The 27,279-nt window shown below is 46.2% G+C and overlaps 1 protein-coding gene across 2 annotated transcripts in view; it reads right to left on the bottom strand.

Annotated features, from left to right (window-relative positions):
• LOC144727579 (cadherin-7-like) overlaps positions 1 to 25,447 on the bottom strand; it is a 131,707-nt gene extending 106,260 nt beyond the window's left edge. For both annotated transcript variants that reach the window (XM_078606473.1, XM_078606474.1), the window contains exons 1-2: positions 24,858 to 25,447; positions 8,678 to 8,790 (exon numbers count right to left, since the gene is read on the bottom strand). The gene's annotated coding sequence lies outside the window, so the exon portion shown is untranslated. The remainder of the gene's footprint in view (positions 1 to 8,677; positions 8,791 to 24,857) is intronic.
• Between the last annotated feature and the right edge of the window lie 1,832 nt (positions 25,448 to 27,279).

Genomic DNA, 27,279 nt, shown 5'->3' with positions numbered 1-27,279 from the left:
TAAACGGAGTGGTAGCTCTTGTAATCTCTCATTTACTTGATACAGCTGTCGTGGCTGTGACGGTTCCACCTGAAGACGGAAGTTTGTGTTGCCTCCGAAACGTCGTGATTTTTATTTATATTTTATATTACTTTTATTAATTTTAATGTTTTACCTACGTGACTTTACCAAAAAAAAACCTAAGAATATGAATATTATCTGTCTCGCTACGTATCACGGCTTGCGATGCCACACTGGGACACGTCGTGTTTTTTTATCGTCTGACTCACAGCACGGACGTTTCGACTCATGTTTTTTCGAACGAGTGCGTCGAGTCCCTTGAATAACTCAAAACGTGACAATAATCCGTACAACGCGTGCTCGCTCTTGTCTGTTGTTGTCGTCCCCGAGCTTAAACTTTGTGCAATGCAACGTGGGTCTCCATACGGCCGCTTTGATGTTACAGCGCCGTGAAGTATTGCCACGTGACCTCTGCTCACAGTCAGACGCAGCATCTTATCGCGTTGTTTTTTTTCTTCCACGCTTGGGAGAAGCACGCGAGTGTGCATGATCTAATTTCCATGCTAATGAGCGACGAGATTTTGGGGGGGGGGAGGGGGCAGGACATGAAAAGGCGAGACCGTGGGACAAGCGAGGAGCAGTGACTGAGAACTGCCAGTGTGTTGAGCGCGCTCGATTGCTTAAGGGGCCAGGTTCGGTGGATTGATTTGGTACGGGACTGCTGCTTTTATGCCGCCACAATGATGCCAGTGTGATGGTCTTCCTGTTGTGGCGGGAGCTGGGCTGGGGGGGGTGTTGGAGACAGAGAGATCACACAAACCCAGTTGTGGAGCTCTTTGGCTAGCGGAAATATTTAGACTGTACTTAACCAAAAATAAACAGGAAAAGGGTCAAACGCAAAAAAACCACAGAGTAAGCAATTTCCGATTTCCGGCGCATGTGATGAACTACTTGCGAATGTTAATGCGCTCGTGACCGAGCCGGCGTGTGCGTGTGCATGCGTGCGTGTGTGCAAGCACATGTGCAATTTGAGTCTGGTTTGCTGAACCAGGTGAGAACCCAAGGCGCCGGGTTATGTCGTCTGATTTTGCAAGAGTGGCCTGGATGTCCTCGCTTGGCCATCCTGCGTTTAATCACCGCGCGTTCTCGGCCCGCTCCTTCCCTCGATCTGTTCCACTTGGGAATTCCCCACCCATTGTAAAAAAAGATTTGCACAAATTGTTAACGAGAGCTTAGCAAATTCAAGAGAGTTGGTAACTCGAATCTATTATGACGGTAACGGTGCCGTTAGTTGGTGCTCGTTTTTCTGGGGTTTGTGTGCGGCTGTTTCCCCCCCAATGCGCACAGCACATGGGAGTTTGCGAAAAACGCATCATCGCCTCATCGATCCATTAAGGGCCCAACTATTCAACAATGGCCCCAGCGCCGCCAGACCGACAATGTGATGCTCTGCAGATGCTGATCTGCCAGCAGCTCACGCCGCGAGCACAGCGAGTGACTGCCCGTTTTGTTTGGTGCAAGGTTCTGACGTTCTTGGCTCATTCTCACAAGACAAGACGAAGATCCTCCATTTAGCCTTCGACTTTTAGGGCGAATGCTGTGAGCGAGCACCTATGCAGGCCAGCGCAGCACACGAGGGGGTGGATGGCCAGCACCACCACGCCTGGCCTCCTTTGTCTCCCTGGTGGCAATGTTTGCGCACTGTACCACGTACTCATTTGAGGTTGAGACGACCAAAGGACGGCCCGGGGGCATGCTCAGAATCCGAGTTTGTAGCACTGCGCGCTAATGACTGCACTACCGCCCCCTCCCACACACACTCACACGTTTGGCTACGTACGGTGCGAAATAAGTTCAACATACACACACGCACACACATAAAAGCACATGGACTTGCGCGAACGCGCAGCAAATACTAAATGTGCACGCGCGGCAGCGTTTTGAAAATAATGACCGAATTTTGGACGCGAAAATGCGAAATGTAATTGGCCTCCAATGCTGCGAAAAAATGTGCAGGGGAAACCATGAAAGCACCTTGCACATACACACACGGCACTTGCAGACAGTCAGAAGAGTCAAGAGGGAGAGAAAGGTTGATGCAATCATCAGGATATCCAACTCCGCAGCGTAATGCCAAGTAGACAGACGAGGCTGCATTCACTGAGCTGGCAAACCAGCATGGACCCACGCACGTACAGACAGACGTGTAAGACTAATATATAATAACAACAACAGCAATAGCGCTGCTTAATCACCGTGTCTTTGTTCAGTACATGGGTATGTTGACAAGGAGGATAAAGCTGGAGTATCCGGAGAAAACCGTCGCATACGAGGAGATATCACTCGAAGCTCTGCATGAATTAGATGCAAATCCGTAAATAGATCCAATGCGTTGAATCGTGATTGCAACCAGACCCATTACTGGACTACCCGATCATGTCCACTTCGTAAGTATCATGCCGACTGCACCCAGGATTACCTGGTGATCACCTAATTAGTACAGACCAGGCCAAAGCCTGCTTAGCTTCAGAGGTCCAATGACATTGGATGCATTCGGGGTGAATGTGTCCACAGGCAGCTGTGTTGACCTCAATATTTACAACAGCGGTTCACTTCTCCCATCACCTGAGCAGTCTTCTCCGAGTGGCATCGCTTATTGATGCACAACCTTTCCGCGAACGCATGCAGACCCCGTACGCATCGCACACCGTGTGCTCCGCGTGTTCTCGGAGTAAGAGCAACCCCATGCCAGTCTTATCACAGACACTTGCATCACCGCTGCACGAATTAACACGTGACTTCCTCGGCTGCCCGAGATTTGTTCGCGTCAGAGTCTCGAGCAACCGAAAGAGGCCCTCGTTTTAAGAAGCATTGCTTTTTTTATGTCGTAAAGAAGCGGTCCAATTAATGCTTCTTTTTTACGTACATGTAACAACGTTTTGTTCGAATACCCATCTATATATGCTAATCATATAATAAAGTGCGATACCACTAAAGATGTATAAAACTAGAAAATGAATTTGAAGTAACATTCATTTTTAATCACCCAGTCGAAATATGTTTAACCATCCATCACACACCACACATAGATATGATTGTATTTCAGCCAGCACGTAACATTCAGCAAACCTGAAGTTTTTTTTATATTGAAGCTGTTAAATGTCTCATTTATATTTCTTCTTCTCAGCCATGCTCACCCTGTTATTATTTCACAGAATGATGTTCTATTTGATACAGTTTCCCCATTAAAATTCCACAAACAGCCCTGCAATTAAGGCAGGAGTGTAAAAAAAACCACTCTGCAAACAAACGATCTCGTAGCCAGAATAACGTACTAACAATGTAAAGCTAAGGTCATCTTAATTTGCAGTGTGAGGAATTTTCATTGGGAGCCACGCTTTGCCACTCTAGAATTTGCTCCATCGTAGAATTCAGACGAATGCTCAGCGTGCAACAACAGGGCTGGGCTCCTCCTCAGACAGATACGGCCATCATTTTTGACCAAAGTTGGCACGGCGGTGGGTAAAGCCGGCAGGCAGCGCCCAGCACCGCAAACACAATTAAGCCTAATTACAGTCTCTTTCAAATGACATTACAGGGTGAAGCAGACCGTGCTTCGCGTTCAGTTTGCCCTTAATTGCGAGGAAACCACCGTATACGGTGTGCACAACGATCACACGGAATGCGTGTGTGCGTGCGTGCCCGCAGAGAAGGGTAAACTAAGAGCAACCTAAATACACCTGAGTGTTTAATGTCAAGCTGAGTTGCTGCATAAGAAGAATAAGTTGGGTCATATAATAGATTTACTGCAGGGCAGTGAGTCACGAGCATTAGATTGTTTTTTTTTTGTAACGCATTCCACAAATTAATATGCAGATTGTTTGACAGAAGTGGAATTTTATTTCTCATTGTATAGACATCCCATTTAGCGAGTGTGAAAGTTGAGCAAATTAAAAGTATTGATTACATATAAATGTGACATTGGCTGCTAATTTCCAAGCGGCTAGTTTACATAGGGTTGATTTTTTTGTTCTCCAGGTTGCTCATCGTTTCTGAAGGAGACAATCCCAACTAGTGATTTTCTCCAAAAAAAGTGACCTTTAAAATCTCTGTGATATGGAAATGTGTTTGACAATCGGAAAATTTGCAAATATGAATTACAAAAATATATTTTGACAACTTAACAAAAATAAAGCTCTTAATAAAACAATGCCAACTATGGTTACAGAGATTTCCCTTAGAAAATAAATTAATCTCATCGTGTTATCACTTGTAATTAACAACGTCACATATATATGGTAAACAATATAGCATGCAGTACGCAATTAAAATATATTCGTATTTTTTCACAGTGAATGTGTAAAGAAAGGATGTCACTGCTGGAGGAGTGGGTATCCTAATAATGTCGAGAAGCAGAAACCCATGCTTAGCAGAGTATTTTGTTTCAATTGTGGGGATTTTCATATTCGATATAACAAATCAATGACACACGTCAAAGGTCCAGCCCTCCAATTTCTTGCTCATACCAATGCTGGCAGAAAAAAACACATCTCCAATCAATGGAGCTGTAGAGAGCCCCTCTAGATGGTATTTGGCCTACTCTTCCATTCTATCCAGATGTCTTGGAAGAGGTGAGAGTACCCACAATTGACCCCATCACAGGCGATCTGCCAATCAACTAAATGTGGTCTTCACATGCATACTGCTGGGTGAACAGAGGCGGAGTGGATTTAAGAAACATGTCACACTGTCTTCTTGGTTCTTTCGGTAAAGTCACGTAGAATGGAAATAATAAAATAATAAAAATAAAACATAATAAAATAATTCTCACGACGTTTCGGCCACAACGCAAGCAGCCGTCCTCAGGTGAAGAATAGGTCTGTCGAGAAGACAGAGTCTGAATGAAACAACCCCAGGCTTGGAGCGTCTATTTAAGCTGGGTTGGAGGGGGAAGAGCGCCTTGACAAAATAATTTGCATATCAAGAGGAATTTAGCATATTTATGGGAAATGCAGATATGGGATTAGTACTACTTGTGAAATTATTTTATTATGTTTTATTTTTATTATTTTATTATTTCCCTTCTACGTGACTTTACCGAAAGAACCAAGAAGATGAATCCCTGCAGTTTAAATCGAAATGTCACACTGTTTCGGCTGCCATGCCAGCAGATCGAACTGGCGACCTCTAGATCACAAGTCCGCTGTGCTAACTGTTACACCATGGGGAAGATGCCCATTACAATTCAATATTTAATTGTCAATGACGATACAGGATATCAATGGGCTCAATAGCATGTTTTCCAATTGCTTCGCTGGGAAATTGAACTCCGGTTATCAAGCCCCGTGTGCTAACCACCACACCACGGCACCACCCCGAACGTAACATTACTTGTCCCCCTTTGTATCGAGCGAGCGATCTAACTATCTATCTATCCATCAGCTCACTGATTGGATGAAACTAGATGACGTGGGTTTGGCCACTGCTCAGGGCAGAGCCCAAGGTTTGAGAGCAATGATGGCGGCATGCTAATTCACAGTGGCGGCCACGGGTTTAATAATGGAAAACGTCACGTTGACATGCATTATTTTAATCGGTATCAGTCTGACTGTCTGAGTCCAACATAGGGCTCAGCCTGGGATAAATGGGATGTTGGGAGGAAGAGGAATCAATTAGAGTAACACAACATCTCAAAGCTCACAATACGTGCATTGAATCGTGTATTTAAGATCCAACGTGTTTTGATCCCAATATGTTTGTTGCATGTAATGTGTTCATTTGACCTTTGCAGCTACTAGAGGTGCTACCATTCACTGCAATACGTGAAAAAAATCTTTACACAAATCGGTACCATGAACCATAATCTATTGAATCGCTGGGGTGGGTGCATTTTTACGCCCCTCTATAATTGTAAACTGTTCTATCATGAAAGCATTTCAATCGTTTCAACGATTTCCTTATGTTCACAAAAGGCCAGTGGTTGTCAAAGGAAATAAAAGTTATGGTGAACAGATGTGGTTTTATGTTGTGCCATTAACCTCCAAATCTAAATTACAAATATGAAAAAGCTCCATATATTGCTCATTCACATGAATGCCCACCGAGGAAACCTCCATGAACCCGTTCGCTATATTTTGTTAATAAAAATCAGTTGGAGGCAGCACAGATTTCAGAGCATTTCCTTGGAGCGAAATTGGTTTTAATCAGCAATCTTTATGCAAATATATTCACTTTATTAATCATGCATTTGCGCTTGATTTCAGTGCAATATGGACACTTTTATATGCCAAGTCCTGGGATGAGACCCATTAAAGTAAATAGAGACGGCGAGAACGCTGCGTTTATAACAACGTCCTTACCGCTGCCAAATAACCAAACGGGCGCGACTACCACCCTCCAGCTCTGCTTGAGACTATTCCGACATGCCCAGCATCGGTTCCGTCCACATTACAAACTAATCCCGCCGCTTGGCTCGCGAAGATTCGCTCGAGTCTCGCCCAGGGCTACGGACAACCAATTTCGTCCACCAATTTCACCGAGAGTGATGCATTCCGCAGTTAAGGAAGCAGCATCTGCCGAAACGATGTTAGCAGGGCGCCGCCGTCGGGGCAAAGCTCTGCCCGGCGGCATTTACCCACAATCCTCCTCCCACTTCTGGAAAAAAACCTCCCCATCTTCCCCAGCTAGCCCCGCAGAAACACCTACTTTCAGTGAGCAACGATAGCGATGATGCAGAGAGGCTTTGAAGGCCATTACGATGATGATGCTAAATAATTGGCTGAGACGGCCCCCCCCCCCTCTTGCTCTCTCTTTTTCATCGAACAATGAGTGCATATATATATATGCATGCAGTTGAGATGTTACTTCTATTTGTTTGCCTCTACCGCTGAGTTTGGCCTACATCTCGGGTGGCCTTCTCCGAGGTCCACCGCCAAAGAAATGTGGACAGATGGAAGAGATCTGGCTTTCAAAACGCCGTGCCAGTAAAGCACGGGCACACGGGTGCGTAGAAGCACGACGATAACGGTAAACAGTTTTCAACGTAAAAGAGAAAGAGAGAGAACCGGTTTATTTATTTACAGAACTGATCTTTGTTTATCGATGCGGTATATAAAAGTCACCGTGGTGTATAACGTTGGCACATGCTTGGGGTTTTTCGCGCGCGGATTTGTATGCAATGGGCACGTGCACAGAAATGCATTCGTCTTCGCCGAGTGTAATATTCGTAATGTAAATAAGTGACGTTTGAGTTGATCAGACTGTTTGTTCCGCTCTGAGTCTTATATGTTTTCCTCTTCTGAGAAACCACATCGCATTTTCAGAAAAAAAACAAGTACATTACTTAAGAAAAAACAATAAAATCAATCTGTCAAGCAATTTGCTCCTCACTTTGCCTAATTTAATTCATTCACAAAATGGATCGCCTCTTAAAAAATTGGAACAACCCACATTTCAAGGCCACGCACATTTTTGCTTGGATTAATGCACTAAATTTCAGGGGTGAAAAAGGTAGAAGATATCCATGATTAAAGTATGAACCTTAATATGCTGAGTGGATCACTGATGACAGACAATTGCGGGCTGATTCGTGTGCAAATATAATAATAGATCTATACTCATATGCATTAAGCTCATTGGGGGTACAAAGGTTAAACAAATCATGTTGGAATGAAAGGATGGTGAAATTTTCGAAAGATGATTTTCATCCACGAGTGGCAGTTAAATTGGCAAGGGTAGGTGGTTAATATTTGTTACATTCAATCCCCTTTTAACGATATATCAACACTGATTCACCTTCACCTGAGAACGACGTTCCATTATATCCTGAACATCGGAATCAACGAAAGCCCACTCACTGCAAGGCAAGGACACGGTGTTCTGTCAGTCGTCTGATTTTTTCTGTCCTGCAGCAGCACAATATTGAGAGGGACCCTAATGATCGGGCTAAGGTTAATAAATAATGATCGTTGTTTGCCATGCATAATCCACTGCTGGAATAAGTGCTCCCGATGCCGATGCCACAGGCGTTGTGCAGCTCTTAATCACCTTTCCGCCAATGTGTTTGCCCCTGACCTCATTCTCACATCTTTCCCTTTGATCATCTCGTCATTGCTATGCCACAAGGGCACTTGAGTTTGATTGGCTCTCCTAATCAGTTACATCTCAGATTAGTTTTTTTAAATTGATTTCTTGACTGTGTGTCATTTTCCTCGTAATTGCCCTATTTTGTTTGCGGAATTTGCATGACAAATGAGAATGTGCAAACATCAGTACAGAGTCACTGTCTAGTTGCACCCATAATTGTGTGATGAATAAATACATAGATCCATGCCTTTCTCAATGCAACTATAGATGAAGGCCTGCCCAGGCAATGACAGTCATGGGTGTTTTTTGTTGTTTGACCAAACCTCACCACGTTGGCCAGTGCGTGTAAATGAAGAGGAGGGGGGTAGGGGTGATATCACTTACCACTTATTTTGTGTCGTGGCCAAGAATATAACTCTGGTAACCGGGATATAAGCCACCATGGATAACCGGCGAGCCAACACAGATTTCTGTTTTGTTTTTGAGACATTGTGTCGCACTTATCTCAGTTACACATGAGCCATATACAAACACAATCTGTGGCATACGTGAATGCTGTATTTCAAAGGTGTCCGATGGGAGCTATTCTTACCAGCAGTGTCTTAGCTCTAGCGGCAGACGTGGGTTGAGTAGACCTCTTGATGTCAGCATGCAGTATCGTGGAACTCACACCCTTGCCACCGCTCGTCCCGCAGTCGCACCCTCCTGCACATCGAAACAGCAGGCAACCATTGTAGATGATGCTCCAGCAGAAATGGTATCCATTCCAGGAACGACACAAATGTGCGAGCCGATCTAACACAGCGAGCGCTCTTCCGAATTAGCAGACAAATTGACGAGAACAAAACTGCAGTGAAGTAAATTCTAGGGAATTGTTCGGAAGTCTAATAATCATAGGTGGGACAAAGTCATTGTTATGCAAGTCCAAGTCGAGTCGCAAGTCATCAAATTCATGACTCAAGTCTGACTCGAGTCCAAGTAACATGACTCGAGTCCACATCTCATAGGTGGGACAAAGTCATTGTTATGCAAGTCCAAGTCGAGTCGCAAGTCATCAAATTCATGACTCGAGTCTGACTCGAGTCCAAGTCACATGACTCGAGTCCACATCTCATAGGTGGGACAAAGTCATTGTTATGCAAGTCCAAGTCGAGTCGCAAGTCATCAAATTCATGACTCGAGTCTGACTCGAGTCCAAGTCACATGACTCGAGTCCACACCTCTGCTAATAATTACCGTTAATGTTCTAGTTGTGTTTGTTTGCTATCGTACGGCCCATTCAGTACAAGTGTAGGGCGCAACGATTCAGGATGCATAGCAAGCAGCTGTTTACAAATGTAATTCCGCTAAGATGCGCATGTTTCTTTCCGAAGTTGTTGGTGTTGTCATTATCACACAAAGTTAGCAAGCCAAAGGCACACATTGCGAGAATCGCATTAGCCCATGACTTTCAAGGTGCTCTGCCACAAATACATGACATTGCTAATTCTTGTAATTTGCATGCTAAGTAAGAACCATATATCTTTATTTTAAGTTAATTATGCTGCAATTTAAATGCTTATTGTAAAACAAAAATGCCACCATAAGTCCCAAGTCTAGGCTGGAGTGTCATTCATGTATAATATATGCATTTTTTTGTTTACTATTAATTACTACAAAGACAGCCGTGTTCTAATTAGACTCATTAGTGACTGAATCAGTAATCTCGCTCACGTAGACTTACTGCCCTAGATGAGACAAGTTTGATCTGAGACGCTGTGCTCAGAAAACTATAAGCATTTGAGCACGTTCACAAATCCAGACTCAGAGCCACGCTCACAGATCCAGACTCATAAAGCCACACTCAGAGATACAGACTCATAGATCCAGACTCATAGATCCACGTTCAGAGATCCACGCTCACAGATCCAGACTCAGAGATCCACACTCACAGATCCACACTCAGAGATCCAGACTCATAGATCTACACTCACAGATCCACGCTCACAAATCCACACTCAGAGATCCACACTCACAGATCCACACTCACAGATCCACACTCACAGATCCACACTCAGAGATCCACACTCACAGATCTACACTCGCATATCTACACTCATAGATCCACGCTCAGAGATCCACACTCAGAGATCCACACTCACAGATCCAGACTCACAGATCCACACTCAGAGATCCACACTCAGAGATCCACACTCAGAGATCCACACTCAGAGATCCGCACTCAGAGATCCGCACTCACAGATCCGCACTCACAGATCCACACTCACAGATCCACACTCAAGAGATCCACATTCAGAGATCCACACTCACAGATCCAGACTCAGAGATCCACACTCACAGATCCACACTCAGAGATCCAGACTCATAGATCTACACTCACAGATCCACGCTCACAAATCCACACTCAGAGATCCACACTCACAGATCCACACTCACAGATCCACACTCACAGATCCACACTCAGAGATCCACACTCACAGATCTACACTCGCATATCTACACTCATAGATCCACGCTCAGAGATCCACACTCAGAGATCCACACTCACAGATCCAGACTCACAGATCCACACTCAGAGATCCACACTCAGAGATCCACACTCAGAGATCCACACTCAGAGATCCGCACTCAGAGATCCGCACTCACAGATCCGCACTCACAGATCCACACTCACAGATCCACACTCAAGAGATCCACATTCAGAGATCCACACTCAGAGATCCACACTCACAGATCCACACTCACAGATCCACACTCAGAGATTTACACTCACAGATCGACACTCACAGATCCACACTCACAGATCCACACTCAGAGATCCACACTCACAGATCTACACTCGCATATATACACTCATAGATCCATGCTCAGAGATCCACACTCAGAGATCCACACTCACAGATCCAGACTCACAGATCCACACTCAGAGATCCACACTCAGAGATCCACACTCAGAGATCCGCACTCAGAGATCCGCACTCACAGATCCACACTCACAGATCCACACTCAAGAGATCCACATTCAGAGATCCACACTCAGAGATCCACACTCACAGATCCACACTCACAGATCGACACTCACAGATTTACACTCACAGATCCACACTCACAGATCCACACTCACAGATCCACACTCAGAGATCCATGCTCACAGATCCAGACTCACAGATCCACACTCACAGATCGACACTCAGAGATCCACACTCACAGATCCAGACTCACAGATCCATGCTCACAGATCCACACTCAGAGATCCACACTCAGAGATCCACACTCAGAGATCCACGCTCACAGATCCAGACTCACAGATCCACCGAGATCCACACTCACAGATCCAGACTCACAGATCCACACTCACAGATCCACGCTCACAGATCCACGCTCACAGATCCACACTCACAGATCCAGACTCACAGATCCACGCTCACAGATCCACGCTCACAGATCCACGCTCACAGATCCACGCTCACAGATCCACACTCAGAGATCCAGACTCAGAGATCCAGACTCAGAGATCCACGCTCATAGATCCACACTCACAGATCCACACTCACAGATCCACACTCACAGATCCACACTCACAAATCCACACTCACAGATCTACACTCAGAGATCCACGGTCAGAGATCCAGACTCACAGATCCACGTCTGTGATGTTGGCCTGTTTACACATCAAGCTTAGAGTAATTTGAATAAATTGTAATTCCAATTCAAAGTTGAAATTAAATTGGTTGGGGTTTGCTTTTTTAGCTTTCATCTACTTGCAATAAGTGCTTTATATATATTTAAATATTGCCTTCATAAAGCTGATATTACATTGCCTTTAGGTGTCTCATGTTATACATCCACAATGGCACATTTAAGTTGCAACAAATGCCCTTTAACTAGTGTGTCGAGAGAGCAGCAGCTGATGTCATTTGATTGTTTATTTTTTGCATCAACGTGGCCGAACGTTTCAATAGCTTGAAATGAACCCCAAAAGGATAATTATCGTTTGACCAGTAACACCAAAATCTCATCACTCAATTCATTCCGAAATAAATTTCACCGGTCTAAATAAAGATGCATTAGATGTAATTGGATTTAATTGCAAAGAAGCTTACAAGGCAAGTGCTTACACATCGAAGTGTGAAAGTGCGTCTGGAGATGCATCTGTTAGCACACTGAGCTATGGACCCGGCGACCCAAGTTTGATTCCCGCTCAAGGCCAACAACAGTGACGATCATCTGAAGCGGTCCTGGGCCTCCCCCCTAGGTCGATTCAGCCTCAAATTGGTACCTGGTGCAGTGTTTAAACATTACTATTGGAGAGACAAAGGCGGCCGGGCGTGGTGCTGGCCACCCACCCTCTTATGTGACGGCCTTCATACGTCCTCGCTAACAGCACTTGCCCTAACAGTCTGGTAAAGTCATCTAAAGATGAATCCCTGCAGTCACGAAAGCTTTAAATCGAAAGTCTGGTAAAGGCTTTATGGGGAATCTTTGACTTTGCAGACATCTGAGACTGAAAATAAACTTTTGAAACGACAAACAATTCTAGGGGGTCAAACGTCATCTTTTTTTTACATCAGCCTCCAGAAAATTCTACAGGGGCACAAGTTATCAAATTTTATAAACTTCATAGCAGGGCATCCTACGTAAAATATTGTTATAGACTGAAAAAATAAAATGCAATAAATCCAAACACTGCCATTAGAGATTATTGTTGTTGTTTTTACCGTTATTACTCGTGTTATTTCTGTGCAGGGCAGATCTCTTAAGTATTTTTCCTCTTGATATTACAAAAAAAAAGTAATCCCCCATGAATTGTGTATGGGTAAGTGGCTATCCATAATACTGTTTCGCTTGAAAGGGGGCCTGGAAATGAGTTCTATACACAGGACTGGACAATGCAGTATTACTTTTTTTATCCGGAGTTATTTCCCTGCGAGCGTGCACGAGAGCGCCCGTGTGCGCGCGCGAGAGTCCGTACGCGGGCAAGTGCATGTGTGCGTGCAACGCCCACTGTATGTGGATCATCCGAGCGTCAGCACGGCCAGACGACAAGGCCAGGACACCAGTAAACACTCGTTCTTTCTCGTTTCATTTCCTCGTGTAGCCTCGGCACTACCCCTGACCTCCACGCACCCCTACCCCTCCACGTTTATTTTTTGACAGAGTCGGGAAATTCTCATTCAGTCCTCTATAACCCTTGTACATTCACACACACACACAAATAAATATATACAATGTTCGATAAGGTGTTTGCAAATATTTTTTTCATTTTGCACGCGTGAGAGAAAAAAATGCTGGGCAAGCCGGGCATAACCCATGCATACATTACACACAGATTGACATGAATCTACTTGCTGTACTTCTTCCTCGCTGCTTTACGGGCGCGTGTCTCAGGCGCGTGACTTGTGCGCGAACCACCAACCCTTCCTCAAAGTCTACTGATTAAAGATGTGAGTCCCAACACCCTGGGGGGGGGAAAGCTGCCTCAATACGTTACCAAGACGGACTTATAGGGAACTCAAAGCAGCACAGCTTCTTCACAGAGGCGAGCACTTTACTACGATCCTGGCTTGCAAAGCCACCCTTAGGGTGTCACTTATTATTGCTACTACTGTGACTACTACTGTTGTTCTGCCAATCTCTGAACATAATCTTGTTTTTGCCCGCTGCGTGAAGAGAAAAAGCATCCACGGCGTATTATGCGGTGAATGTTCATTCAATGGCTTATTTCTTGCGAGTGGTGGGATGGGTGAGGCTTTAATTTACATGCTATATTTATTTGTGAGCCAAACGGCAGCCATAACAAAAAAAGACTTTAGCAGACCACGAGTGCCAAAATCCTTCAGGCTTTCGGAAATCGTTTTTGAAGTTGAACATTCTCACTGCGATCTCCGAGCTGTCAACCTCCCCACGTCGTCAGAGTCCTCCGAGCCACCGTCGTTTTGTGCGTCAGAATGTCCCCCCCCCCTCTCGCTCTCTCTCTCTCCTCGGCCCTAATTTCCTCAAGTGACAAAACACGGCAGACACACCCATCGGAGCAGCGGACACTGAACAAATTGTGCTCGATGTGGCCCTCCGCTGAATGGACATCTGTTACTCTGAAACGGGGCATGAATAGATGTGGCAATTACCCAGTGAGAAAGGGGGCAATCTATTGGGTACAAATTCTACGGAACCCTTGCAATCTTTTGTGTTGAAATAAGAGGGCGAAAAAGATTACAACCGTAACTATTTCAATGGCTATAGTTTTTGTTTTGTTTATTATAGTCATGGAAAAATGTGACAAAAATATATATAATCTCATGATAATTTGACAACACGAAGTATATACTCACCTCTGCTATCCATGGTTTATGCTGTGCGTAACATATTGAGTTTGCTCAGATCTGTCTTAAAATTAAACGCTAAATTGTTCCCAAGCTCACGTGAAAAATGGGGAATGTCATCACCAATATACGTCCTAAGCCAGGGGGTGAACATTTAACATTTCTATGATAGAAGACAGGTCGTCCATAAGATGAGCACTGGTGAGCTTCATTATGTAATTTAACAAATTATTTAGGGTGGTGCAGCATTAAGAATGTTTCAGGCAATGGTCCTTCTTTAGAGCACATAGAGAGGCCATGTGCTGTAAAAAAAAATCGCCATTGCCAGATGTCATTTATTATATATTGTTTTCGCAGTGTTATTGACAAATGCTTTTTTACACGGTGATGGTCATGTTTCCAGGGATGATGGACTGATTTGATCTTTGAACTCAGGCTCTCACGAATGTGAAGTAAGGAGGAGCTGTTGCTCTACCAACTCTGCGTGCAGCTGCTGCCATTCACGCGCGTAGTGTTGTGCTTTTTGGCGTGCAGCAATTTAGCCTGATGGCGATTTGATCAATTGTCGTTATCCACATTCATGATCCGATTCAAAAGATATATTTTTATTTTCATATGTTAGTGATTCTAGCAGACTCCAGAGGCTGCAGGGGTCACATTAAGCCAATACATCCAAATTTTACACAATGAATGTCATACAATTTTTACGAATGCAATTCGATGCACGTATCACGAGATAGATACTCGCTATTATTCACAAAATAGATATATCGTAACGCCTATTTATTTGTTTATTATATGCTGTATAGATGAAAATCTGCTTCAACAAACTGGAATTGAATAGGACAGAAAAGCACTCACCCCAAATCGTTTACTCTTGAGGTTTCCCTGCCTCTTGATGTTCGTCAGAATTTAGCACAATAACGCTCGCAATTTTAATTGCACTGATTTCTGCGTGAGAAATGTTAAACTGCAACATGTATTTAATGTTTATTTTTTATTCAGCAATAAGACACCGCAGTTATTAAAACATTATCGCCCTGCAATGAGAAATGTGCGTCTTTGTTCAGTGATTTGTTCCAATATGTTTAACCACATGTTTTACGATAATGGTGTTATTTCCTCACAATATTGTTTGAGACATCTTCATGTTTTCCTTTCAAATAAGTGCAATGTAGTTGCTTTACAATGCCTTAGTATGACTCTATAACAACTCCAGTTAACGCTGTTAACATCCGTACAAAAAACAACACCCATTATAATCGTCGGAGCGCAATCGTGTGTTGCTTTTTGTCGTCTCCAAAATTAATCTCAGACACAAGATTACTTCGGTAATTCTGTAGTCCATCAAATGCGACGCTTGCGCAATGCAGCAACGGCAACCGTTCAATGCATGCCGTGGTTTGACCTAAAAAAGCGCCGTCTTGTGCGTGTGTGCCGTATGAGGAACTGTTTGCGAGGAGACGGCACAAGAGTCGGAATGTGTTGGAGTTGCATTATGACACAATGAAAGAGTGTCGAAAGATAGAATTTGCTAACCTCAGTGTAATCATGTCTATTTTTTTTTTGTTGCGGTTGCAAACTCCGCGAGCGTGCATCCTGTTGACTCGTGGATGTTGCGCCGCGCTATGGACCCGGCGACTGGGATTCAGGTCCCAGCTATTAAGGCCTCTCTGTCTCTGGCCTGATCCTTGCCGCAACCAACTCAGCCTGAAATTGAACAGCTGATGCAGGTGAGGTGCAGCCAGATGGCAGCCCTCGGGAGACAAAGGTGGTGAGGTATGCACGGCAGAGGGCCATCACCCCCTTTCGTTGAGCACCATGCCAGCCTTAATAGACGCTCGCTCACGGCACCTGACTTTTTGACGGCTAAAAAGCTCGTGTAGGTCCGCTTTTTTGTTGTCGTTATCGTCCATTCGTTTGTTGTTTTTCTCGCTCAGTGACAACAAACGCACGCGCGTGCGTGCGAATGAGTGAAACGTCACTTTGAAATCCTCCGACGTTTCGTTTAAAAACAGAAGACCCCCCACCCATTACCACCACCTCCCCCCCCCCCCCAAAACAAACGACGCCGCCCAAATTTTGGTCACAGCACGCGGGCAAAAAAAAACAGATGCCAAGCAGTCGCGAGGACAGCGCGACCGCCAGGCAAAACAGAACGGAGCCGCGGAATAACGCGCGAGCGCGGCACGTGTCGCCACAGCCGCTGCCGGCCCCCCCCGCGATTCACGGGGAGAGCCTCGGGCCGACGTGCAGCGGCGCGCGCGCAAAGGGGAGGGAGGACGCGGCGAGGATCGACGAAAAGAGTCAGGCCCCCCCGGAGTGGTGGGATCCGCACGCCGCCCGCGACAGAAGCCGAGCCGAGTGACGGGCCCTGCTCGCCTCTCGTCTTGGAGGGCTGAGCCGCGGCCGCGCGGGGGGGTTCCAGAGGCGCGAATGATCACGGCGACGGACATTGGGGATTAATGCGAATCGGCATCTTTGAAAAGCGAACGAAAAAAATGTTGTTGTAAAACAAACGCCCCCGACAGGTTTTTTTTTTCTTTCAAGGGAACCTGTCACGCCAATGTGTCCGCGCAAGATGGTAAAGCAGTGATTTGCGAACAATGTGCGCTATGAAAGCGTGGGGTTGTCCTGTCAGAGTGACGACTGCGCATTTTGAGATGGATTTGTAGGCGCTGTCAATCTGCAGCTGAGCACGTTAATGCCGTAAAATGCACCGTGACTCGTACAATTGAACTTATAGACGTTTTTCAATCCGAATCGATCCCGCTTTAGTATGGGCCGAAATGCTCGCGAGCGTACACGTTTTCTCTCGCCGGTTGCCTCTGGACGAAGTCTGTTGGAGATGTTGGCACGCTGAATGAGACAACTCATCGCCTTGCTTTCGTCAGCCAAGCACACAGCGTGCGAGCTGACACTCGAAAAGAGAATGTTTATGGTAAACACATTTATTGGACAGCAGCCACTGAACGACATCCCCCTAAAACAGACGACAATGCACGTCGCTCTCACCTATATCCTGAGGACACATCGCCGTCCCTGGAGAGAGACAGTTAATAACTTTAGTTACTAAAACAGAGTCCTTCTCCCCTCCCCCGCCGAGTTAAAATTTAAAGCCGGGAGCACATATTGATCGCGAAAACTCAATTCGGTTTTGGCGATACAAATCAAAACAATAAAAATGTGAAGCTAAGTGGTGATAATTCACACGCAGTATATACCAGAGCGGAATACGTATATATCGGTTTTTTTATTCGCCTTCCTGAAGGGTGAAAAAGGCCGCAGTAGCTGCAACAAAGTGATTGAAATATCAGCCATAAGCTTTGGCTCTTTGTGTTGCGATTTCACGGCAAAAGGAGATATCGGTGTTTGCCTGTCGCACGTTTGTTGACGTTGCAAATACCACAAGGCCCTTCGAACGCCCCGGTGGCGTTCAAGAAAAGGGCCGAGATCTGCCACTGCTCCCAACATACGAAAGCCATGCAGGATTGCATTAATGCTGTGTAGACATCTGCCAAAACAATTGGGCCAAAAAAAGAGTCATGTCTGACTCAATGGCCAGCCAGCCAGCCAGCCGTTCCTCTGTGCAGTCAGCCAGCAAATAGACCGTTCAGCCAGCCACATAGACAAACAGGCACATTCAAACATGAGTACATGAGAATTTGCGATGTCTGTAACAGAAGTGACATGGTACCCATAAGATTCGGATAAGGCCACGGACATTCGATTATATTTATATTCGTGTTGTTTTATATACTGCTGTGCCAATGCATGGTGAATCGTTTGTCAAAAAAAATGCATGTATTATTATACATTATGGATACATGCGATGACATGTGGCTCAGAAACATGGACATTTGCAGAGAAAATAGACCAAAATTGCTGGCAATTCGACTCAGGAGGAGGAACACGTTCATTAGGGAGCCAACACAGGTTTGAGACGTCGTATTGAGTGGGCCTGGGCAGGACGCGTCGCTAGAAGGGGCGATGTTCGGTGGCTGCTGCTAGCAGGGAACAATCCCGTGATCACGCCCACCGATGAGATGAAGCGACGACACCGCATCCTGTACGGGTACCAAATGAATCGTTGCATCGCAGGGCTGCGAGAGATGGCAACGGCTTGGCGAGACCTTCATCCAAGCAGTGGATAGCTCACGGCCAGTGACGATTATGACATCCTATCGCATACACTGTGTACATTGAGAGATCGGTGTGAGGTGGGAGGCATCATATTTGGGAACGGTGTCTGCTCTTGGGCTTCAGCTGGAGGAGGCAACAGACGGTACCGCTGCTTTTCCACGGTCAGGCGATGCCGCGTGGAAGTGGATTGAGAAACTGGAACGCTATGCCAGTAACCTCCTCATCAGCATTCGCCATCAGACAGACAGGCATCTTTGATTCTAGATTTGAAGCTTTCGTGACTGCAAGGATTCCTACTCTTAGTTCTTTCGGTAAAGTCACGTAGGTAAAAAATTAAATTAAAATTAATAAAAATAAAACAATAAAAATCACGCCGTTTCGGAGGCTTGTGTTGCCTCCGAAACTAAGAGTAGGCATCTTTGAGCCCACACAGTTTTCCAGAACAAATGATCTTGAGGCTCACATTTTGTGAGGGAGCAGCATTATTATTATGATTATCATGCGTTGCCTTCACACTCCAATCATACATTAATCTGACTGTATGTGACGCTGGAAACTTGAAAACCAGAGGTACTGTTTGTTGTGTTGCAAACTGAAGTCATGAGCCACCCGGCACTGTTGGGCATCCCATATTTATCAAAAGCAATTCTTGACTCGAAATGAATTATTGAATGAATGAATGCATTAGTTTATTTATGTGTGATTTCAAACAAATATTTAAACCCATATCCATGTGCACAACAGATGTTAGCCGCAGACAGCAAGGAAATTACTTTACTGGCTGGAACTGTTTTTTTGTTATGCTGGTTTTGTCCACAGGGAAAAATATATATATATCTGTGATGCAATATCCCATATGGTTATATATGGCATATGAATTATTTACACATGCATTCGTTTCCAAACGTTTTTTGTGTCTTAATAAATATTTTTTTCATCATGGCCGGCCACATCGCCAAGCTATTCAGACACATATGGATCTTGGAGGAAAGAGATTTGAAAAAAAACTGGTCATAAACAACTGCTCTGAAAAACCCTAAATGTCAAGCAGAGAAAGCACGAACAAAGCAAAAACACGACGAACTGGGTGGGAGGCTTTTAGAAAAGTACTTTAGATATAAATCTGAAGTATAAAGAAAACATCCCCTTCCTCTGAAGAGCTTTACATTATATTATTATATTCATTACTTTTGATCTCACGGCATACATTATGCCACCAGATCGACGTGCTTCAGAGGACATGAAAGTTCCTCACGAGAGAAAAAAAGAAGCGGCCCACTGGACTGAAGTGTAAAATCAACCACAGATTTGAAGAACAGCAGAACTGTCCCCCCCCCCCCGACGTATGGAATCCCGATGACGCTGCCAATTTCCCGATGTTTGTGCACACGCGGTGAGAGTATGAGCCAATACAAACTGCGAGGAATTGTTTCGAGTGAAACATGTGCACGCATTGCATACGTTTAAGTAGCGGCATACTAATCACGCCTCGTGTTTTAGCATTGACTTCTCTATTTTAATATTTGTTTCGTTATTTGTTGTCGTAGTTGTAAGGAATCAAAGTCGTGAATCACAATTTAGCAAAATGTCAGCAACATCATTCTGCAAGCATTGCTCTGAGATGAAACTTTTCACAAAATTCCCATTTACGGCTACCTTTATAACATATATATATAAGCTCAGACATCTGACCTCCAAAGTAACCGTCTCACAAGTGCCCAGCTGTGTTCAGTTCCTTCTTAATGGAGTGGAAACGTGTTCGTGTTGCCTCTCTTCCCCTGCCCCCTCATGGCCAAACCGTAATACTGCAACAATCCAATCGGGGGCGGTGGGGGGATATCACTTTTCGGTGGGGCAAAGTGTGGGTCGGCTACAGCTCACGCCAACCCATTCTGGACAGACGAGAACAGGGTGGACTTCAACGTCCTGCGAAAATCAGCCTCTGCCGCCAGGGTCAGAGAACGCAGGTTCAATATTTAACTCGGACGCGCAGCAGTGGATGATGCTCACTCGCTTGCCTATCCATTGCCCGTGAGTGGGCAGCGCCCGTTTGGCCGCTGGCTAATAAATACCAAAGCCCTTTTTTTGGTTTGTAAGTCGCGACCGTCCAAACACAACCGTGAGCCCGGCGTGTCCGAGGCCAGGTCTCACGACGCACAGTGTAGCACTCGCACGCGTGCCCCCCCCCCCACATCATAACGCAAGCGCCAACAAACGCAACTCAGACGGCTGCTGGACCGCGTGTCGCTGCGCTACCGGCTACACCGTAGCCTCAACACAACGGGTGATGCACCAGTCGCTACACTTACAAAGAAATAAAACCCATTGGCCCCTGTTGTTGAGCCTTGTTTGTTACATTAGATGTCCACATGAACGCCCTCCTGCTGGAACACCACATACCGCAATATGGCACAGGCTTTGCTCTATCAGGGCACACAGAATAGCTCGAATTATGCGGCGCAAACATGCCATGTGTATAACCGCATGCGCACAAATGATGCACGATGAATGATTTCCCAACGCGTTAAACCCGCGACCCACATTTTTCGCGCGCGCCGCAGATGCATTTCCCTCGCCTTACACTTTCATGTCGCCCTCGGAAATGTGCACATCAAATGCATTAATTGGGTACCAATTAAGCGAAGCCAGCCTCGTAATTAGCGGCTACGAAGTTGAGCGGGTTGCAAGGTGGGCGTGCAATTCGAGCGAGGACCTGCTGCTCACGGAGAACGGGACTCGCCGGGACGCCTCGACCCACCGGTGGGCGTTTAGGCAAGCTGACGGATTTCTGTCGACAGCCCCATCCACTATTTATCTGCCCAAAGACCGGCCCTCTTAGCAGGCCGATACACTAATGGCCAACGCTATTCAGTATTTATTCGCCCACTTCGCGAGCGGCTCATCGTGATGCGTTCTCGTCCCGTGCCACGCAAAGTCCAATCGGACAAGCATCAGTAACCCATTCGCCCAGAGTCACATGCACACTCAGCGTAAATGTAATTTAATGCCAGAGATGTGAGATTGTGTATTTTAACCCATTCCCCTTTCCGATTGCAGTTCGGAAAATGTGTCCGCCACAACACAGCCAGCTGCCGTGCTCTTTGAAGGGAAATATATGACTTATTTCACTGGCTCAATTAAATTGTCGAGCCGACTTGGACGAGAAGGCGAGCACGGCTGGACTCAGTATCCAGACCGACCCAGTTTGATTCCTATATTGAGGTGATACAAAAATATCTACAGCTTTCCTCAAACCACCATGTCTCTTCCCAATCACATTTTACGATCAACTGCTATATTCTTGGTTCTTTCGGTAAAGTCACGTAGAAGGAAAATAATAAAATAATAAAAACAAAACATAATAAAATAATTATCACGACGTTTCGGCCACAACGCAAGCAGCCGTCTTCAGGTGGAGAACAGGTCTGTCAAGTAGACAGTCACATGCACACTCTGTCTACTTGACAGACCTGTTCTCCACCTGAAGACGGCTGCTTGCGTTGTGGCCGAAACGTCGTGAGAATTATTTTATTATGTTTTATTTTTATTATTTTATTATTTTCCTTCTACGTGACTTTACCGAAAGAACCAAGAAGATGAATCCCTACAGTCACGAAAGCTTTAAATCGAAAGATCAACTGCTACTCAAGAGGATCACCTCCTCCACGGTTACCTGGGCACATGGTGCAGAGCACACACCTTCATTGCGTTATAAGAAAACGTGCTGAATTGTCCCAAAGAATTCTTGGCTGTAATTCACTTAACTCACTGATAGGTCAGTTGCACGACTACACCGCAATTCAGTTGTCGTTTTTGTTTCGTTGTAGTCTTTATTCTAGATGGTGCGTTTGTTTGTTTGTTTATTTGCATGTCCACGTTACATTTGCCAGATTTGGCAACACAATGTGCCTTTGCATTCAACGCACAGCTGCCATGCCATGGGCTGGAGAGATAGAGGACACGATCGGATACTCGCATCGTGCGCCGCTAGGCAATGCCCTAGTAAAACGTGTGGGGAACAGACGCCTTCCACGCCTTATCTCCTCCTCCGACATGAATCTTTGCTGTGGTTTTGCTGATATCCTGCAGGGATTAATCTCGGGGGCTTACGCAGCCCACGTGTGAACCGACTGCCTTTACCTTCGTTGCCACTAGGGCAGATTCAAACACGGTAATAATCTACTGAAAGCTAATAACGTTGATTTTTCATGAATCACGTGGGACCCAAGCTTGTCCTAATTGTATCCGCCGCTCTCTGTGGGGCATTGCTTCCAACATGAATGTGTGACGATCACGGTTTTGTTTGTTTTCTGTGGAACTAGGTGAAGTAACTGGCGTTTATTATCGAGCAATTTTATGTTTTAAGATTTTATTGTTTTTCTTTGAACTTCTCGACAAAATAATGGTCCTCCGCTGGGAGCCAGCACAGTTTAGTAGTTTTGTTGTGTCAAGCTTAAACAGCGTAATTAAAATTAAATAGGTATAATACGGATTAAAAGTCGTCACATCAAATTATGAATCGTTGCATTTGGTGATTTTGGGATTTTAAATTAAGTCCCACCCATACCCACGCCAATTATCCCACTTATAAAAGGGCTGTACAATTTAAGTGCCCGTGTAATGCGGACCTTATAATCGTGTCAAACAATAAAGAGGGCTCAAACAATTATTGTCAACACGATCACATCTCACACGGTGGGTGCACACCCTGTGGCCATTACGACTTACTTGCTTACTGTACACCAACAAGCCCAGGTGAAGAGTGTACACACACATACCCACGTATACTTGTCGTGAAGATGTAATTGATAACCCGTGGCGATTGTGAAGCATAATTATGCACGTGGGCATTCTAACTTGACCCGAGGTGGTTTTCAAGCCATGAACTCTGAGACCGAGGATCTCATTGAGGTGTGCGCCTGATGGATTCACTCATATCACACGTGGACAGTTTCCAAATGTCATCCTAGATTTCACACATTTGTTCTATAAGACCGCAAAATTGATTAATTAGCTGTCAACTAAACATTTTCAGGGGTGGGTTTTCTTGTTGTTGTTGAATAAAAATGACTTCAGGTGCAAAACGATATTGATTTGCTGTTAAATGGCGTATTTGGGCTGTTTACTCAATTCAATTGAAAGCTTTTAGTATGCAGCGTAGCACGCCGTCAGAATTTAGTGTAACAAAAAAAAAACTTGGGGAGAAATGATTGCCTCGATTTGAAATAACGTAAATTACCATTTCAAATGCCGGCGATATTGTATACGATGATGGAGAAATTGCTCAGATTGTTTTTTTTGCCTCATTAATCAATGATTGCAATTTATTTTTAACCCATCTCTTATTTCAATCGCTTCTCACTTTGCCGACTCTGACGAAGAGCAGCTCATGCAGAGAACAAATCATGAGAACAGCCCATTATTTGGACCCCCAAAGGCAGCTACGCCGCCCATGGATGTTTGCAGGCTCCTCACATACAACACTGCGAACGGACGCAGGGGTATTTAAATACAGTGAACACAGAACATTCATAAACAAAGATCCCCCGGATAGCCTTAACAGACTGTTGGGGCAAGTGCTGTTGGCGAGCGCTTATGAGAGGCCGGCACGCCACACAACGGGGTGGGGTGGCCAGCACCACGCCCGACCGCCTTTGTCTCCCCTAGTGGCGATGTTTACACATCGCACCGGGTACTCGTTTGAGGCTGAGTCGACCTAGAGGAGGCCCAGCACCGGTTCCGATAATCGTCACTTGGTGTTGGCAGTGAGTGGGAATTTAACTCATTGTCGCCAGGTTCGTAGCGCTGCGCGCTAACCGCCACACTACCGCTCCCCTACATACACACGCACACCTACCCATGCGTATGCACACACGCGCACACAAACATCATCAGAAGGCACAAACACGCAAATCTAAAGAAGGAGATTTGTTAACGCGCACACACAACAACAAGCAATGCCACACAAACTGGCACCCAGTCACTTATGCATAGACAAGCATTCGGATTGACAGTCGGATTTCACAGCATGGGTTGGCACGAAGCTTAAAGAAAAAAACCCCACACACACAACTCTCCATCACGGAGCAAAACAACAACAACCGCCGTCCGCCACTAAGTGGCGAAGACGTCATTCACGGCGCTTGTGCCAGGCTAGGTGCACCTTAAGGTGCGCAAACGCACACACACACACGCGCACAGCGGATAGGGACAATTGTCTCGGAACATCCAGAACGTCGGCTGCATCACCAGCCGCGAGCGCATCAATTGGAGGCAGATGTTTGGCACGCGTCTATCCGCACAACTTACCCCTCGGAGAGCAGAAACACCGAGCCGGGAAGGCGAGTAGCAGAGACTGAGGCGCTGTGGCGAAGAGCGGTGCAGGATGAGATGCGATGAGCTTCAGGCAACCCCCCCACCCACCCACTACCGCGCAAGCGCCTCGCTCCTGTTTGCCGTGCGTTCAGTTGTACGAGCTCACGTCTCTCTGTCTCGTGCTTCTGTCAGTCCTTCCCTTCTTCCTTCCTTCCTTCCCTTCTTCCTTCCTTCTCGACGATCAGAGCGAGCGCTTTATCCCAAGTCACTCCACCGCCCCCTCGCCGCAAAGCGCTCGGACGAAATCTTCTTGCGCTTTAACAATTCAATGAAACCTTACTGACCCATTGCGGCTGATTGTGTTTATCTCGATGCCCACACACACACACCGCACAGTGGGTATCTGGCGATGATAACAACGACGACGACGATGCTCTAAGTCGCGGCGTTGCATGGGACCAATTCCCGACGTGGGCCACGCAACTCGGTGCGGGATGCACGCCCCGTCCCGCACTGAACTCCGCTAGAAACGAGCCGCCGCACTTGAGATAAGCTCGGGGCGGGCGGGATGGCTTGTCGGGTGGGTGGGTGGGAGCTGTGGCTGGCTGGCTGGCGTGCCGTGTGTGGGTGGGTGGGGAGGGAGAGACAAGGGGATGGAGGCGGGGGCAGTGGCTTGGATGGGACGGATGGGCGATGGGGCGAAAGAGGGGGGGGGGTTGGGAGGAATGAGGGAATCACTGCCCCACCACCACCACAGCAGGAGGAGCCAGGCTCGGGCGGAGGGAGGGAGGGAGGGATCTGAGAGCCGCATTGTGCATCCATTGGAGGGAGGAGACCGTGCTGGATGAGACGAGGAGCCATTGTGATGGAGGACGTATCTCACGGTGCGCTGCGCTCCGGAGCCCGATAATTTTTTTTCCCCACAGCGTCTTAAGAACACACAGACACACACAATCTACATACGTGATTTAATAACTACACGGTTGTGTGTGTGTGTGTGAGCATCAATTGTGTCGTTCTGTATGCAAACATTGTGCATGTATATGTGCGCAATTGCAGTGCGTGCGTGCGTGTGTCAAAAAAATAATGTGCGCTCATCGTACGCGGCTCGCGTGCCTTGTGCCTTATTGATTGCCACTGCGTGTTAATTATACAAAGCAGGAGGGAGCCGGGAAGGGATGGAGGGGCACTACGGCATACAGTAGCCTATATACGAGCCCGCCGGAGTCTCGGTCGTGCACGCCTTTACACGACGGCAGTGGACCGACACAGTATCGACCACAATTGCCATTCTCGCAGAGACGCTGAGACTACTGCTGCTGCTGCTGTTTCCCAACTCATCACACGGAGAAGCGTCACGCTGCACGTCTCTCAGTGTACACCGCTCCATATGTCAACACAGCACGGCGATTTATAAAAAAATGTTTAGTACAACTATCCACGACCCCAAGTGATTAGACGTATTGTTTTGTGCTGTGATACTTACCAGTATTAAATGTTGAGTAATTAACGCGTGAGCTGTAATATATTTCGCAGGCCACTTGCCGGATGCAGGTTTCGCTCATGCCGAGTTCATCATTGCACTGGGGGGCTGTCATCTCACCCCCCCCCATACTTAACCACCCGAGCGAGTACCAGTGGGGTCACCTACCCAGCATCGGTTTGGTGAATAATAACATACAGCGCAGTGGGCTCGCCCATGGCATCACCACTCTCTACCCTGAGCGCCCGCCAATCCAGTCGCACAGTTTTTAATATATCAAGGACACCACAGCGTGAGACTCAATGGCTGTGACAAATATGTTTCGAGTCATGCCGCTTTCGAGAGGCAACATCTGTAGCGCGATGTTCGAATCCTCCCGCGGGGAACTGACATTCTGCATTCGAGCCCCGTGTCTGCATCGGAGTGCGCGGGATGGATCGTTTTTTTTTTGAAGAGGCGAGCACACATCTCGCCCGATTCTCCCGCGACGCAAGAGGGGGTTTAAAAAAAAAAATCGGGCACAACACCAACAAACACTTCGGAGTTTGTCAGGGCCAGCGGATGGGGTGCTGACAATCTGGGGCTTGTGATTTTAACCGGAGCAAGTCCGCCCGGGGCTGAGCTCCGGAAAAGTATTTCACCGCACGGGAAGCAAAACATTCCACGAGAAATTAAGCCACGTGCTGTAGAATAAACGCAACCAACAACAAAAAATGCCCGTGTGTTACGTGTAATGTAGCGGAGCCTGGTGCACGAGCCAGCAAGCGCATCTGCCGCTGTGCGTGAGTGAGAGTCAGAGACATCCATCCGCACGTCGCGGCGAGAGGCGCAGAGGCAGGACTTGGAATACCAATGTCACCGTGTGGCACAGTGTGTGTGTGCGTTAGAACCACGCAGTGTGTGTGTGTAAACCACACAATGTGTGTGTGTGTG

This window comes from Lampetra planeri, chromosome 26, assembly GCF_965212315.1.
Source record: "Lampetra planeri chromosome 26, kcLamPlan1.2.h2, whole genome shotgun sequence".
Classification (NCBI taxonomy): Eukaryota; Metazoa; Chordata; class Hyperoartia; order Petromyzontiformes; family Petromyzontidae; genus Lampetra; species Lampetra planeri.
The sequence above is the reverse complement of the archived record's forward strand: the minus strand, read 5'-3'. Positions and strand labels throughout refer to the sequence as shown.